General features: G+C 43.2%; 1 long non-coding RNA gene across 1 annotated transcript in view; it reads left to right on the plus strand.

Annotated features, from left to right (window-relative positions):
* The window catches only part of LOC311597057, an 88,260-nt gene that overhangs the window by 44,476 nt on the left and 29,340 nt on the right, over positions 1–14,444 (plus strand). The window contains exon 2 of the long non-coding RNA XR_014779076.1: positions 431–569. This is a non-coding gene — a long non-coding RNA (uncharacterized lncRNA). The remainder of the gene's footprint in view (positions 1–430; positions 570–14,444) is intronic.

Consider the following 14,444-nt stretch of genomic DNA (forward strand, 5'->3'; position numbering starts at 1 on the left):
TTGTTTTAGACCACCACAGTTTTGCCTATTCTAGAATTTCAGATAAACAGAATCATCTGTTTGGGTGTATTTTATGTTTTTGAGATCTAACCATATTGCAATATGTATTAATAATGCAATTTTCTTATTGCTGATAAAAAGTTGATCAAAATTGGTTTATTCATATGGCAGCTTGTGATATTGGGGTGCTTTTCAGATTCTGTTTTTATGAATAAGGCTTCAGTGATCATTCACTTAAAAGTCCCTTGTGGAGTGTGTTTTGGGAAAGTATTGGGGTGTGAGGTTGATGTGGTGTTTGAGTAGGTGTGACCCTCATAGACTCATGTATTTGAACACTTGGCCTATAAAGGGCAGCACTATTAGGAGGTGTGGCCTTGTTGGGGAAAATGTGTCATTGTAGGGGAAGGCATTGATGTCTTTTATGTTGCAGCTATCCCCAGTGTGGCACAGTCTCCTGCTGCTGCCTGAAGATCAAAACGTAGAGCTCTCAGCTCCTTCTCCAGCACCACGTCTGTCAGCACATCACCTTGTTTCTTGCCATGATGATAATGCACTAAACCTCTGAAACTGTGAGTCAGCCCCAGTTAAATGCTGTCCTTTATAAGAGTTGTCTCTGTCATGGTGTCTCTTCATAGCAATGAGACCCTAACTGAGACAGAAGTTGGTACCAAGGGCTGGGGTCTCACTGTGATAGGCCTGGCCGTGCTTTCGTTTGGAGGAGTGTGGATTTTGGGACCTTGGGTTAGGAAAGCAGTAGAGTGCTTTGAGCTGAGCATAATGAACCATACTAGCAGGAACACGAAAGACTGTGATGCAGAGGGTCACTTGAACTGTGGGGGCCTGACTTGAGAGGTTTCAGAGGAGAAGAATTTTGGTATGTTGCCCAGAGATCATTCTTGTGATCTTTTGGTAAAGAATGTGGCTGCTTTCTGCCCTTGTTAGAAAAGTCTGCCCGAGGCTAAAGTGAAGAGATTTAGATTAATTGCGTTGACAAAGAAAAATCTCAAAACAGCCTGATATAGGCTCTCTCCTGTGCTTAATAGTGCTCACTCTTACGAAGAGTGTTTTGATGAGAAGGAGCAAGTTGATGGCATTTTTCAGTCAGGAATGAAGAATGGAACAATATATTGTAGACTTCTAAGATGGGCTACCATTCATCATTAGGGCTTTCAGAGATAATTAATTCCAAGTATTTAATTAGAAAAAGAAACGTGGAATTTAATATTGTATAAATTACATTCTATCCTCTTTTTAAAAATTTACTCACTTTACATCCTGATTGTAGTTCCCTCCCTCAACTCCTCCCAGCCCCACCCTCCAGCCCTCCCTTCCTCATCACCCTCCCCTAGTCCTCAGAAAGGGGGAGCCCTTCTCCCCTATCATCTGACCCCAGCTTATCCGCTTCCTCTGTGGCCTGGCAAGACTGCTCTGGCAGGGTGAAGTGATCAATGTGTGGGGGCCAGAGTCCATGTCAGAGGTAGCGTCTACTCCCCATATTATGGGACCCAGAAGGAGACTGTGCTCCCTACCGACTACATCTGAGCAGGTTCAAAGGGGAGGCTGGGGGAGGTGTGCCTGTGGCAAAGGCTCCAATTCCTTATGGACAGTCGAATGGGAGTAAAAAAAATTGGCAATGCTGCAACAATGTACACGCTTCTGTTGCTTGTTGCTTTCATGCATGAAACAGTGGCAACTGTAACCGTCCTTGGCAGTCCCTCTTCTCTTGTCAACAATCCATCTTCTGTTTCAGAAATAAATTTCTAAATAAAAACCTCCTCAAATTTCAAGCAAACAAACAAACTAACTAACAAAACAAACAAAAATGAAAAAGAAGAAGATGAGCAAGGAAAAAAAAAAACCAAGATGTATGGTTCAAGGAGAAAAGGGGCACAAGGAAGTAGAATGGAGTTACATCCTGTGTTGAAGGAGAGAAACAGATTAAAGACATTAAATGAAATAAAAGGAGTGGTGACCTCAGGGCGAGATCCCACTCAACTAAGCTTCCATCTCCTGAAAACGAATTAAAGAACAGTTTAGGTGCAGGTGTGGTGGTACATGTCTTTAATCTCAGCACTGAGGAGGCAGAGGCATGCAGATCTCTGAGTTCAATGTCAGCCTGGTCTACAGAGTAAGTTCCAGGACATCCAAGCTTAGGTAGGGAAGGAAACTTTTGAAAACAGAAAGATAGCGAAGATGTAATTGAGGGAGGGGGCCATGTTCCAGGCCCAGCAGAACTTGGCAGCTTCAGCCACGTGGTTCTGCCTTTAGGGTCAAGGATAGAGGAAGGGGGTTGTAGAATCTTTCTCTTGGGCTAAGCAAAGTCGCAGAGGCCAGGTGTGTGGAAGGGGTTGTCCCTGATGAAAGCCTGAAAAGGCCACTGTGTGAATCTGTGATGGTAAAGCCTGGATTACCTTGGAGACCCCCAAGATGCCAGAGCTGTGGGATACCTGCCGAGGAGAGCTGCTAACAGGGAGTAGAGCCAGCCCAAGTATGTTGCAGTCAACAAAGCTGAAAGGGACTGGAGATCTGACGAGTGTTTTGACCTCAGACGTGGAGATGCAGTTTGGTTTGGTCTTGCTTTGGTCCAGTATTTCTTCACTATGTTCTCTTTAGGAACGGCAATGTACATCCTGTGCCATTATATGCTCAAAGTATGTAATTTTTTAAAAAATTTGATTTTACAGTTAGGAGATTGCATGAATCTCAGAAGAGACTTTGAATTTAGGACTTTTAAAACATTGTGGGGACTATGATAGACTATGGGGACTTTTGAAGGTTACCAAGAAGAGACTTGATACCCTATGAGCATATACAGGGGGATGAAATCCCCCTCAGAAACAGTCATAGGGGAGGGGAGTAAGGGGAAAATGGGAGGGAGGGAAGAATGAGAGGATACAAGGGATGGGATAACAAGAATAAATTAATAAAATTTTTTTTTAAAAGTTGGACTAAATGCATTTAGCATAATATTATGGTTCTAAGCCTATGGGGACCAGAGAGTAGAATGTGATTGTTTGAATAGGTACAGTCCCCATATATTTGAATGCTTGGCCCATAGGGAGTGGCACTATTGGGAGGTGTGGCCTTGCTGGAATAGGTGTGGCTTTATTGGAGGAAGTGTGTCACTGTTGGGGCAGGCCTTCAGGTCTCCTTTGTTCAAGCCCAGTGTAGCATCTGCTGCCTGCACATCAAAATGTAGAATTCTCAGCTCCTTTTCCAACATCATGCCTGGTCACATGCCACTATATTTCCCACCACGATGATAATGGACTAAACCTCTGAAACTTTAAACCAGCCCTGATTAAGTGCTTTCTGTTACAAGAGCTGCCGTGGTCCTGGTATCTCCTCGCAGCAGTAAAATCTCAACTAAGACAGTCGATACACTGTTTTTCTAAACAGACGGTTCATTTCTCATTCCAACTAGCAACTTTTTAAAATTAATTAACTCATTTATTCACTTTACATCCCGTTCATCTCTCCCCTTCCCCCCTCCCCTCCCAGTCTCACCCTCTCTCCCACCTCCTTCTCTCCTATTCCTTGGAAAAGGGGAATCCCCCCTACTCGCCCACCCCAGTTCATCAAGTTGCATCAGGACTGAGTTCCGTCCTCTCATCCAGTGACCTGGCAAGGCATTCCCAGCAGGAGGAAGTGATCGAAAAGCAGGCAACAGAGTCCATGTCAGAGACAGCCCCCGCTCTCCTTCCTAGTGGACCCACATGAAGCCTGAGCTGCCAGTGGCTACATCTACGTAGAGGACCTAGGTCCAGTCCACGCGTGGTCCTTGGATGGTGCTTCAGGCCCTTTGAGGCCTGGGTCGTTGGCTTTGTTGGTCTTCTTGTGGCGCTCTTGTCACAGAGGTCCTTTTGTCCTCCTCTCCACTTTCCCATCAGCTTCCCAGACTTTGCCCAGTGTTTGGCTGTGAGTCTCAGCCTTTGTTTCCAACCGCTGCTGAGTAGGGCAGCTCTTGAGAATGAGAGTTGTTCCAGATCCTTGTCAGTGCTTCTTGTCGTCCGGGTTTCTAATTTTGGCCATTCTAAGTAGGTTTTTGTGGCACTTTATTGATGTTTTATTTTGCCTCTCTCTGGTGACCAGTGATGTAAAGGATCTTTAACTAGGCTTTGTCAACCAGTTGTGCCTCTTCTCTTGTTGTGAGTTTTCAATTTTTCCCACACTTTTATCAAGTCGACTTATTAGTGAGTTAGGACTTCTTCATAGAGTGGATGAGATGGTTCAGTGGGTAAAGTCATTAGGCCTGGATGATTTGGAGAAGTCTAATTTTAATTTTAGATGCCATATATAACATTTTTATTTATATGTTTAAGTAGGTGCTTTATTTATCTTGCTGAAATTATGCTTAAGTGACTTAAATCATCTCCCGACTAAATATTTTCTTTTTAGAAGTTTTACAGTTTTAGGCTTTAGCATATATTTGTTCCATGTGAGTGACTGGATGTTGTGGAAGATGTAGATCAAAGTTCTTCTTGGGATGTCTGTGTGTGCGTGTGTAAGGGCACATGTGCCACTTAATCTATGTGGTGGCCAGAGGACAGCCTTGAGTATTCATTCTGATGTTTTGCTTTGTCAGAGATGAGATCTGCTTGTTGTTGTTGTTGTTGTTGTTGGTTTCTGCAAACACCAGGCTACCTGAGCCTCTAGCTTCTGGGGATTTTCTTGTGTCAGCTTTCTGCCCAACACAAAGGAAAGTATGAAAGTTAGCTCTGGCATGGCACTGATTTACTACAGTCTTCTATTTCCTTTATATGAACCTACACATGCTTTTAAATTTTGACTTGTTTATTTATTCTCTGAAAATTTCATGCATGTACACAATGTATTTTTATCATACCCAGCTTCTGCCCCCCTCCCAACTTCATAGCGTGCGCGCGCGCGCGCGCACACACACACACACACACACACACACACACACACACACACATCTTCTCCAAGTCCAGTCCGTGATGCACATATGCACATGGGTGTGGGATTATCCAAAGGTGTGCTCTTCATTTATTTTAAAAAATCGGTAAAGTTGTTATTATAAAAATTATAAGAATATGTGAAAGAAGTGAATTCTGCATTTAATTTACTCAGGCTGGTCATGTCGGGGCATAACTCTGAGAGCTAGAACACACAGTTCTTAAACTTGTAGGACCACAATAGAGCAAGACAATCTTGTAGCAGATAGCCCAGGCTCTCGGGGGATGCAGGGGAAGAGCAATGTGACTTGTGACCAGGGATGGATTTTGCTGAAACAACAGCCAGTTTCTCTAGGAATAATATTATTGTTTGCCGGGTAATATCCCAATGACTGCCAACAGCATCCTTTTTTCACTGATAGTGAGAGATGGATGGGAGGCCAACTCATGATGTCGAGTATTATGGGAAACACTTTCCATTCCACAGGGAAAAATCTCTTACCTCCTTGAATCAATGTGAGAATCTTTCCATGTCTCCGTAGAGTAATTGCTTATATTTAAGATTTATGTATGGATTTGATTACTCTTATTTGCATTATTTTTTATTGAGTGTTAGTGAATATGCTGTGAAATGCAGTTCTCAGGTGCTGCTTTGATGAACTGGCGTAATGGAAGATACTGAAGCCACAGGGTTTCCTGTGTTCCCAGCCCTGCCTCAATCATTTTCTGATTTCTGTCACCACAGGTTGGTTTTGTCCTCATTTGCGTTTCTTATGAATGGGTCACTTAGTGGTGGAGACTTCCAAACCTCCTTTGAGATTCCTTTCTCATCCATTCTTGGCCTTTTGGGTAAGATCAAGTGTGGTATTTCCTGCTCAGACAGTAACTCTGGGCAGCCACCAACCACTGTGCAATTCAACAAACTAAGGTTAGAGGTACCTTTTCCTTTCTTTTGCTCAGTTTTCCTTGCTGGGAACTTCTGGCTCTTCAGGACATTCTCAACATGAAGGAAGCTGGCTGTGAAGCCAGGGAGCCATCGCCGCATCCCTGTAAGCTCCACTGCCTGGTTTCACGCTCTTGCTCAATATATCAGTTTGATGGTGCTCCCTTCAGTTTTTCTAATCTCAGAATGGCTCTAACTCCAATGACCTCTGCACACGTTGCTTTGTTAAGGATCTTCTTCCCAGGTGAGCATCTGTGGTCCAGATGCCATTCAGTGTTGATCCACGTCTCCCTTTCCAAGGCTGTGGTCATCCCAGCTTCTGTTCCACCTTATGCTGGTCAGCCATTGCACCCCTAGCCAAACTGCTCCAGGGAAATGTCATGACTCCACACACTTGCCTGTTGGCTATTTTTTTTTAACAACTAAACTTTATTATACAACCTAACTAGCTTACGCAAAAGGGACAAAAGGTTAAAGGGAAACAAGAGTGAACCTTCCGGTATCCATTGCACGGGACGAGTCCCTAGGTGTCTCTGGCCTGTGCGCTGGTTCGTCCTGTTTGTTGATCCTCTTCCCGATCCACGTGCGCTCAAGCCTGGTCTGACCCTGCTGCTCCTCTGTGTCCTCTCTGCCTGTCTGTCTCTCACATGCAAGGGGTGGTCTCCCTCTCCCATTAAGGGTTGACTAGAAACACAATAGTCCAGGTGGAGTCCCTCAATCCCTTTCTTGAATTCCAGGCCCAGGATGGCTCCACCCAGTCTATCTCAAGGTTAATCTCAGGGAGTATCCATGGTGTGTCCAAGGGCAAAGCCCGCCAAGACTGTTTTTTTACCTGTGACAAAGTTTACAATCCTTCCCACACTTGCCCTTCCAGTTGTGGTCTCAATCTCCTCTAATCTGTAAGATGGTAACACAGACAGGGCTGCACTAGTAAACAGAACTACACTGACGGCTTGGAGGGGCCAAAAGCTTAATGTAGGGTTTCTTGGAACCAGGAGAGAGTCATATTATGTAGAGAATGAAGTGTATATAATTTTGAGGCCATCTACAGGGCCAAGGCTATGGAAGCACCATACTTTTGAAATTACAAAAAAAAAAAAAAAAATCACATGACTGTGTATAAACATTGCCAAGCCTCCTCCTTGGACTTCTGTGGAACCTGGATAAAGGAAAGAACCCTGGAAAATCTATCCCTATCAGATTTGTGGTTTATTTACAACTGCTCCCAGTTTTCAGATCCCATCTCTGACCACTCACATGGCCTAACCACATCACCAAAGTCTGGTTAGAGGTTTGAAGCTCTTAGTGAGAGCTTGGGAAGTCATGTTAGTCAGTGCATCCCATGCCAGGGATGGCTGCATTCCAGTCTGTTCATGGCAATCTGAAGGACAGTCCATCTTTTTCATTCTTCTTGGCCACTAGTCATGTTTGTAAGAGGATGTAGGTAGTGTTGTAAGAATAATAGTATTTTTTTCCATATAACAGGGTGTACATATAAAAAAAACTATTAACCTTTTTGAACTAATGGTCTTGTTAATAGATTCACGCTGAACCCAAACTCTTAATGTTCCAAACTAAGAGGATTTCCAAAGAGCTCTATATACCATGCTGCCTTCCATCAGCTCGACAGAGATCTCTCCCAGGACTAAGGGAGGCCCCTCTTAGAGATCAAAGACATTTTCTTCCAAAATGCCACAGCTGCGTTCAAATGTCCTGAAAGATAACTCTGTAACTTCCGAAATCTAAGTTGTGATTCTTCCAGGGTACTCTCACACATTGTGTAACAGCACTCTATCTATCCATAAGGTAGTGTGAGAGGAAAGTTAAACAGTGTCAGTGAATGTGTTTCACAGTCTTAAAAGACTACAGATGTTAAACAGAGCAAGACACCTTCCAGTTAAAATTACTAAACTATTGACAATTTTCTATTTCTTTTATTAGTGACCTTAGGGATGGTAACTTAGCACCCACAAATAAATGTTCCTGGACCAAAATATCAGCCAATCCCCTTTGCTATTTTATTCACCTAAAGTGAGTGAAAACAGCTTAAGAGTTGGCAAAGAAGGAAAGGACACAGACTTTAACTGTAAACAAGTGTAAAATTAAGAGATTCGCAGAACCAATATATTAAATATCTAAGGCAAGATTAAAACTGCCTTATAAATATATAAAGGTAATAATTAAGGAGGCTAGATAACACATATAAAACAGTCTCTGCAAAAACTATAGGATATATAACTCAATACCTTAAAAACCATTATTAGCCTACAATGCTGGCATTAGTCCCAGATCCTATGATTTCATTAAAGGAGGAATGGCTATATTTACTGTCTGCCCACAGGGTGTAGTGCAGTGTCCAGCAATTGCTTCTTGTGAAATGTGTTTTCCTTTTGTTTATTACCTAGTTTAATGTCTCAAACCCAAGTCTTTTGTTGACTATCATCAAAATATTTACCAGTCTAGTTTAAGCCAGGACCTTTCCCAATAAGAACTTCTTTTTCTGTCAATCTCTTTCTTAAAGAAAATTAGTAGTGAATTTCATCTCAATTCAAGCTATAAATCCATGAAATGTTGGGGCTTCGTGTGTGTGTGTGTGTGTGTGTGTGTGTGTGTGTGTTTAAATCTGTTAAATATGCATTAAGTTAAATAATCTTATGAGATTTAAAAACAATCTCACCAAGTGACAAGAACTTCAACAAAAATCACACATGGAACATTTAAAAAAGTTCAGTCATGTGCCCAAACAAGGTAACATGTAAGTAACTCCAGAGCAGAGGAGACGTACACACAGCATGCTCTTTGACACAAAGCAATTAAGCAAGAAACAAATGACAAAAATATATGTGCATGCTTCTTAAAGCACTGGTAAAATGCTAGAACATTCTAAAGGGACAGAAGAGACTCTGCCAATATTCAGCTGGCACCTCTAACCTCTGCTGTTTTTGTTTTTGTCCAGCTATTTTATTTAGAAGCTTGAAGGTAGTGATAGAATAAGGAGGTCAGTATGACCTGATGTCCTTGGCAGGACAAATCTGGCCTTTCACATCGCTAAAAAGTCCTTCCGCTCTGCTGCTTTTGTTAAAGATGCCCTTTTATTATCCAGCACATTCTTTTTGACTACTCAGGAAAGAGGTCCCTTGGTTGTTAGTATTCTGGGCATCCATTATCTTTGCAAACTAATGTGGAAAGATGTTGAGCCACGGCAGAAACTTGGGTGCAAGTAGGTGCTGGATGAAAGTCCTGCTTACAATGATCCTATTTTGGAAAATTTATAGATGCACATGTATGCTCCTAGAAACAAGGACTACTACAAAGCAGGCATCGTATTTACTCCTCAAAGCATATGCCTGAGACCGGCACTGTAATATGACAGATGAGGAAACTAAAAGCACAGGGACCTTAAAGAACACAGTCACAGTAGCTCTGAGTACCCTGGCTTTCTGCCTTCTCACAAATTAGTCTTTACGATTGTGATTTCTTAGAAGAAACCAGGCTGTGTCAGTGGGTTTGAATGGGGGACCTGGGACAAGCATAGACTAAATCTTGTGGGGAGGAACATAGTTTTTTTTTTTCTCTTCCTACTTTTCACTGTGAACGTCTTGATTATTTAAAATTTGTTTTACAAGGAGCATATTGTACATTTTTTTTTCCTGGAGAAAAATTAACGAATAAAAATGAAAAAGGAGCCGTAATTCATCCTGGCTCCCAAAGCCTGTTCTTGTCATTGGAGAGCTGGCTAGAAAGCAGCTGTACCCAGTGAGCTGAGGGTTCTGAAATATGAGTGGTGTCTGTGAGAAAATAAAGGCCCCATCTGTATTCCTAATGCTTTGTATTTCTTTAGCACCGAATCTGAGTTGTCCCCAAAGCTGAATAAACAGTCCTTTATCCTCAGAGCACCCCAGGAGCTCCCCGGTGTGGTCTGGGAGGGTGTGGGGTTGAGTGGTGATAGGCCATGATTAGCTTCTAGCCACATTTAGGGATTCCAGCCCCTGGAGGGAAAAATCACTTCGGTTGTGTATGCCGCCCAGCACTCCGCTCCCCCCCCCCCCCCCCCCCGCTAAAAGCATCATCAACTTCGTAATAATTTTCAGGCTTAAAGGGATGCTATTAATTAGTCTAAATATTAAAGGGCAAGGAGAACGGATGCCAGACGCTCGGGATGAATGAATGGGGGGATTTTACCCAAATCCTATAGCTGGCAGCCCTCTAGGGGAGGAGGTGAGGTGACTAGCAGCCAGTCACAGGAGGAGGCTAAGCAGAAGGAACAGCATGGCCACTGTCCCGCTGTAACGCCCCCTCCTTTAACCACAGCGTACCCGCGTTCCCTGCCTCCACTAATTAGAAATTACTTCAGCACATAAACAGGCACTTTACAATGTTTTCTTTTTACGATGGGCTGCACGATTGCTTCTCCTCTCTTCTCCTCGGTGGCAGAAGGAACCAGCGCTGGCTTCCCACTGTCCCCACCTCCTTTGCAGTCCCATCCCTGCCTCAGCCACAGAGAAAGCTGCAGCCAGTCAGGCCCAGGCTGGGAAGGACTTGGTAAATGGCCTTGAGTTCTCAGGCTCGGAGGTCTTCCTTCTCCCTTCTCCCTCCCACTCTTCTATCAAGTGCCCTTCCTAGACAGCCTCACTGACAGGACAGTCGCTCAGAGCACCCTTCCCATACACCACTCCATCCAGCGGTGAGTGATAACAACGCTGTTGTGTTGAATTAGCCCTCGGGGTTATGGGGCAGTTTGTGTTGAGGGTGTGGCTGTCTTAGTTGGTTATGGAGTTGACAGAAATATATGTGCGTTGATGTGGGTCCCCCATGTGTGCCCTCTCAGCGCTCTGTCTGAAAGTTCAACAGGCCCGGGTTCTACTGCCTATGGAGGCAAATTCCTGAAACCCCCAGGAGCTGATTCTGCCCCTGGAACAAGAGATAACACACCTTCTGAGACTCTAATCCCCACCAGTCCAAAGGTCGACAGCGTTAGATCACCTCACTGCTGCTCTGTTTCACAGGACTAGACCAGGGCCCAGCTTTGGAGACTGCTGCCCAAGCAGCTGGCTCCACGCCCTGACCTGAGTGTCATCTGTTTATTTCTCTTATTTTTAAAATCATGTCTCTCGTAGGATGCGTGTCATGACTTATATTCACAAAAATAACTAAAATAGAAGCATGATTATAAAGTAGTGGATTCCTGGAGGCAAACATTACACAATGTACACTCGTCTAAATCTGTCATCCTTTTCAAAGGCATCACTTTTGAAAGTTACACACACACACACACACACACACACACACACACACACACACACTCCAAAAATGGCAATATTTAGTAAAGCGTTTAAGGAATTCTTACTTGAGGCATGGTGATGTGCAATGAAAAGAAAACGATAATTTTCTTAATTAAAATGAACATATTCATACTGGAAGCTTTGGTTTTCTTGTTGCTCTGATTTATATCTATCATCAAACCCAGGCTAAGCATTAGAATGCCAACTATATATAAAATATAGAATTCACATAAAAGGTTTTTCTTTCTAATCTTTTTTTTTTTTTTTACCCCTTGAGTTTTGTCCAGACAAATACTTAGTGGTGATGGATGGATCTTCATCCTGAGGGTAATTTAGGGCTTTGGAATTTAATCCCATTACATTGACTTCAGAAAGTATTTATTGAGTGTCTCCACATGCAAAGAACTGATTAAGTGGAATAAAAGGATTAACAAAATATGTTTAGATTAATTCTTTTTTTTTTTTTTTTAAGCCATTAGCTGATTCTCAAGGCAATATGAAGGAGGCTGACAAAACCACTTGAATAATTGCAGGGTTATTGGGATAGGTGTCTTCTCTATAGGGGTGCATGAAGGACACAGAAGAAACAACTGTGTGATTCTTGGAGCACTAAGAAAATAAACGCAACACACACACAATACGCTGGATAAAAAGGCTTTTGTAGCAAGCTGTAGCAGTTATCATGGCTCAGAAACTAAAACTAGGCTGACGCTAAACTTAGGAAATAGGTAAGCTGGTCTTATACCTCAGGTTTTGTTGACAGTCCTGGCTTATCTCTGTTGTCTTGCTGGAAGTAGCATCATCGGCACCCGCATTTCCCCCTAAAGATACGTGGCCTAGAGGATCAGCTAGTGCTGTGATGGTGACCGGGACAGTGATGCTGCTTCTGACACTTTACAGGGAACGTTTTTTGGTTAGTATAGCTAGCCAGCTCTGTTGGTATGCAATGGACTCTTGCTCTATTTCTTTGTCCTGTCTTCATTTTTTCCCTCCATTGGTTAAGTCACACATTTTATTTTCTCTGAGAGGAAAAAAAATGTCAAAGAAGCAATGTCCATCCACAGTTGTTTCTTCTGTGCCCTTCATGCATCCCTTATGGAGAGGACACCTATGCCAATGACCTTGCAAGCTCGCCCTCTGAGCCATCTCCCTAGGCCCTAATCTGCCTTTCCATGTGGTATACACATGAGGACGTGAGTTTGGGTCTTAGCACTCATGGAAGGCCAGGCTAGGTGGTGCACGGTTGCAACCTTAGTGCTGGACATGAGAGCGGGGCAGAGACAGATGGATCTCTGGAGCTCACTGACTGGCCCGTTTGCCCATCAGTGAAGTCTCGGGTTCAGTGAGGTAGCCTGTCTCAAAAAATAAGGTGGAGAGTGGCAGATGAGGAAACCTGGTACTGATTTCTGGCCTCCACACGCACATGCACGCATGCGTGTGCACACACACGCAAACCGAAATAAGGAGGTTACTGAGATGGGAATTCGATCATTAAGACCCCTAAGGTAATTTGATTTTAGGACCTAGATCATTTGAACTATACTACCAGGCTGTCTAAGAGTTAATGGTAGCTTTATTACTTACCAACAGCTGACCCTGGGAATCTAGCTACCATCACAATGCCTCAGTCTTTCCATGAGCCAAATGGAGTTAATAATCATACTTTCATAGGCTTTTTAAAAGAAAAGCTTTAGTAAGTGTACAAAATAACGAGTGTGTCTCTATGATGGCTTCATGTATGAAGATATTTGTACTTTGCTCATACTTGTCTCAGGGTGGTTTTAAATATGAAATGATGTCATATCTATTATACTTAGCACACATGCTGCATGATCCAAATGTCCTGATCAATAAAATGGTCATTTATGAAATAGTCACATAGACAAATAGCATTACATCTACATCGAGTAATTATTAAGTAGGTTTGGGAATGGATTTTTAAATAAGGTGCTATTCTAGACAGAAGGAATGAAAAAGATATATTTCTTGTATTCTTGTCTGGTGGAGAGAAAAAAAATAATTACCTGGTTACAATTAGGGGACACTGAATAATGAACTAAGGCACCCACACCCAGGAGGTGTTCCCGAGTATAAAGCACTGTTTCTCAATCTCTGGATTGTGACTCCTTTGGGAGTTGAATGACCCTCTCACAGGGGTCACCTAAGACCACCAAAAACCACAGACGCTTACATTATGATCCAAAACAGTAGCAAAATTATAATTATTAAGTCATAACAATAATAATTTTATGGTTGGGAGTTCACCACAACATGAGGAACTGCATTAAAAAGTCATAGTGTTAGGGAGGTTGATAACTACTGGTCAGGAAAACCCCTGCTCAGTGGCACGTGGGTCTTGGACAGGTAGGTGTGTAGAAAGCTCAGATATATTAAAACAAAGTGAAACGAAACAGCCTTGAATGCTTTAGTTTTGTTAAACAAAGTCATATTAATGTGATTATTCTTTTTTAAATTTTAAAAAATTTTATTAATTTATTCAGATTACAGCTCAATTGTTATCCCTTCACTTGTATCCTCCCATTCCTCCCTTCCTCCCGCTTTCACCCTTTTCCCCTCCCCTAGGTCTATGACTGAGGGGGACCTCCTCTCCCTCTATATGGTCATAGGCTATCAAGTCTTATCTTGGTAGCCTGCTTATTCTTTCTTTGAGTGCCCCCAGGCCTCCCCACTCAGAGGATGTGGTCAAATATGGGACAACAGAGTTCGTGTCAGAGTGAGTCCCCATTCTCCCCATAACTGTGAAGAAGTCCTATCCATTGGCTAGATCAGAGTAGGGGTTTGATGTTTACTGCATGTATTGTCCTTGGTTAGTGTAATGCTTTGAGAAGACCCCCTGCCCCCGGTCCCTGATCCACCCATCACGATGTTCTTGTAGGTTTCTAGGACCCTCCGGGTCTTTCTATTTCCCCATCTCCTATACTTGTCTTACCTAGAGTCCCAGTGGGATGTCCAATGTGATCATCCTTAATACAATGCTCCCACAGGTGTAGTCAGATGCCTGTGGAGATGGCACGGTGTCAATACAGGGTGGAGCAGGAGGTGGGTTCCTAATGCCCTGACGCTTGCTTGTCTGATTTCTAAAGCTCCACGGTTCGCTCATAAGAAACCCAGATGGCTAGGCCTTCTGTAAAAGTATGATGGGTCTGGGCAGTGCCTAGGGCCCAGAGCCTGCTAGTCACGTTCCTCACCGCTGAGCCATACGCACAGCCTCTGACAGTGTCGTCCTCTTTTACATGATCTTCCAGCAGCTGAATGGTGAGCGATGAGAAGTGACCTCCCTTC

This window comes from Acomys minous (genome assembly GCF_964271855.1).
Source record: "Acomys minous genome assembly, chromosome: 5".
In the NCBI taxonomy this organism is placed as follows: Eukaryota; Metazoa; Chordata; class Mammalia; order Rodentia; family Muridae; genus Acomys; species Acomys minous.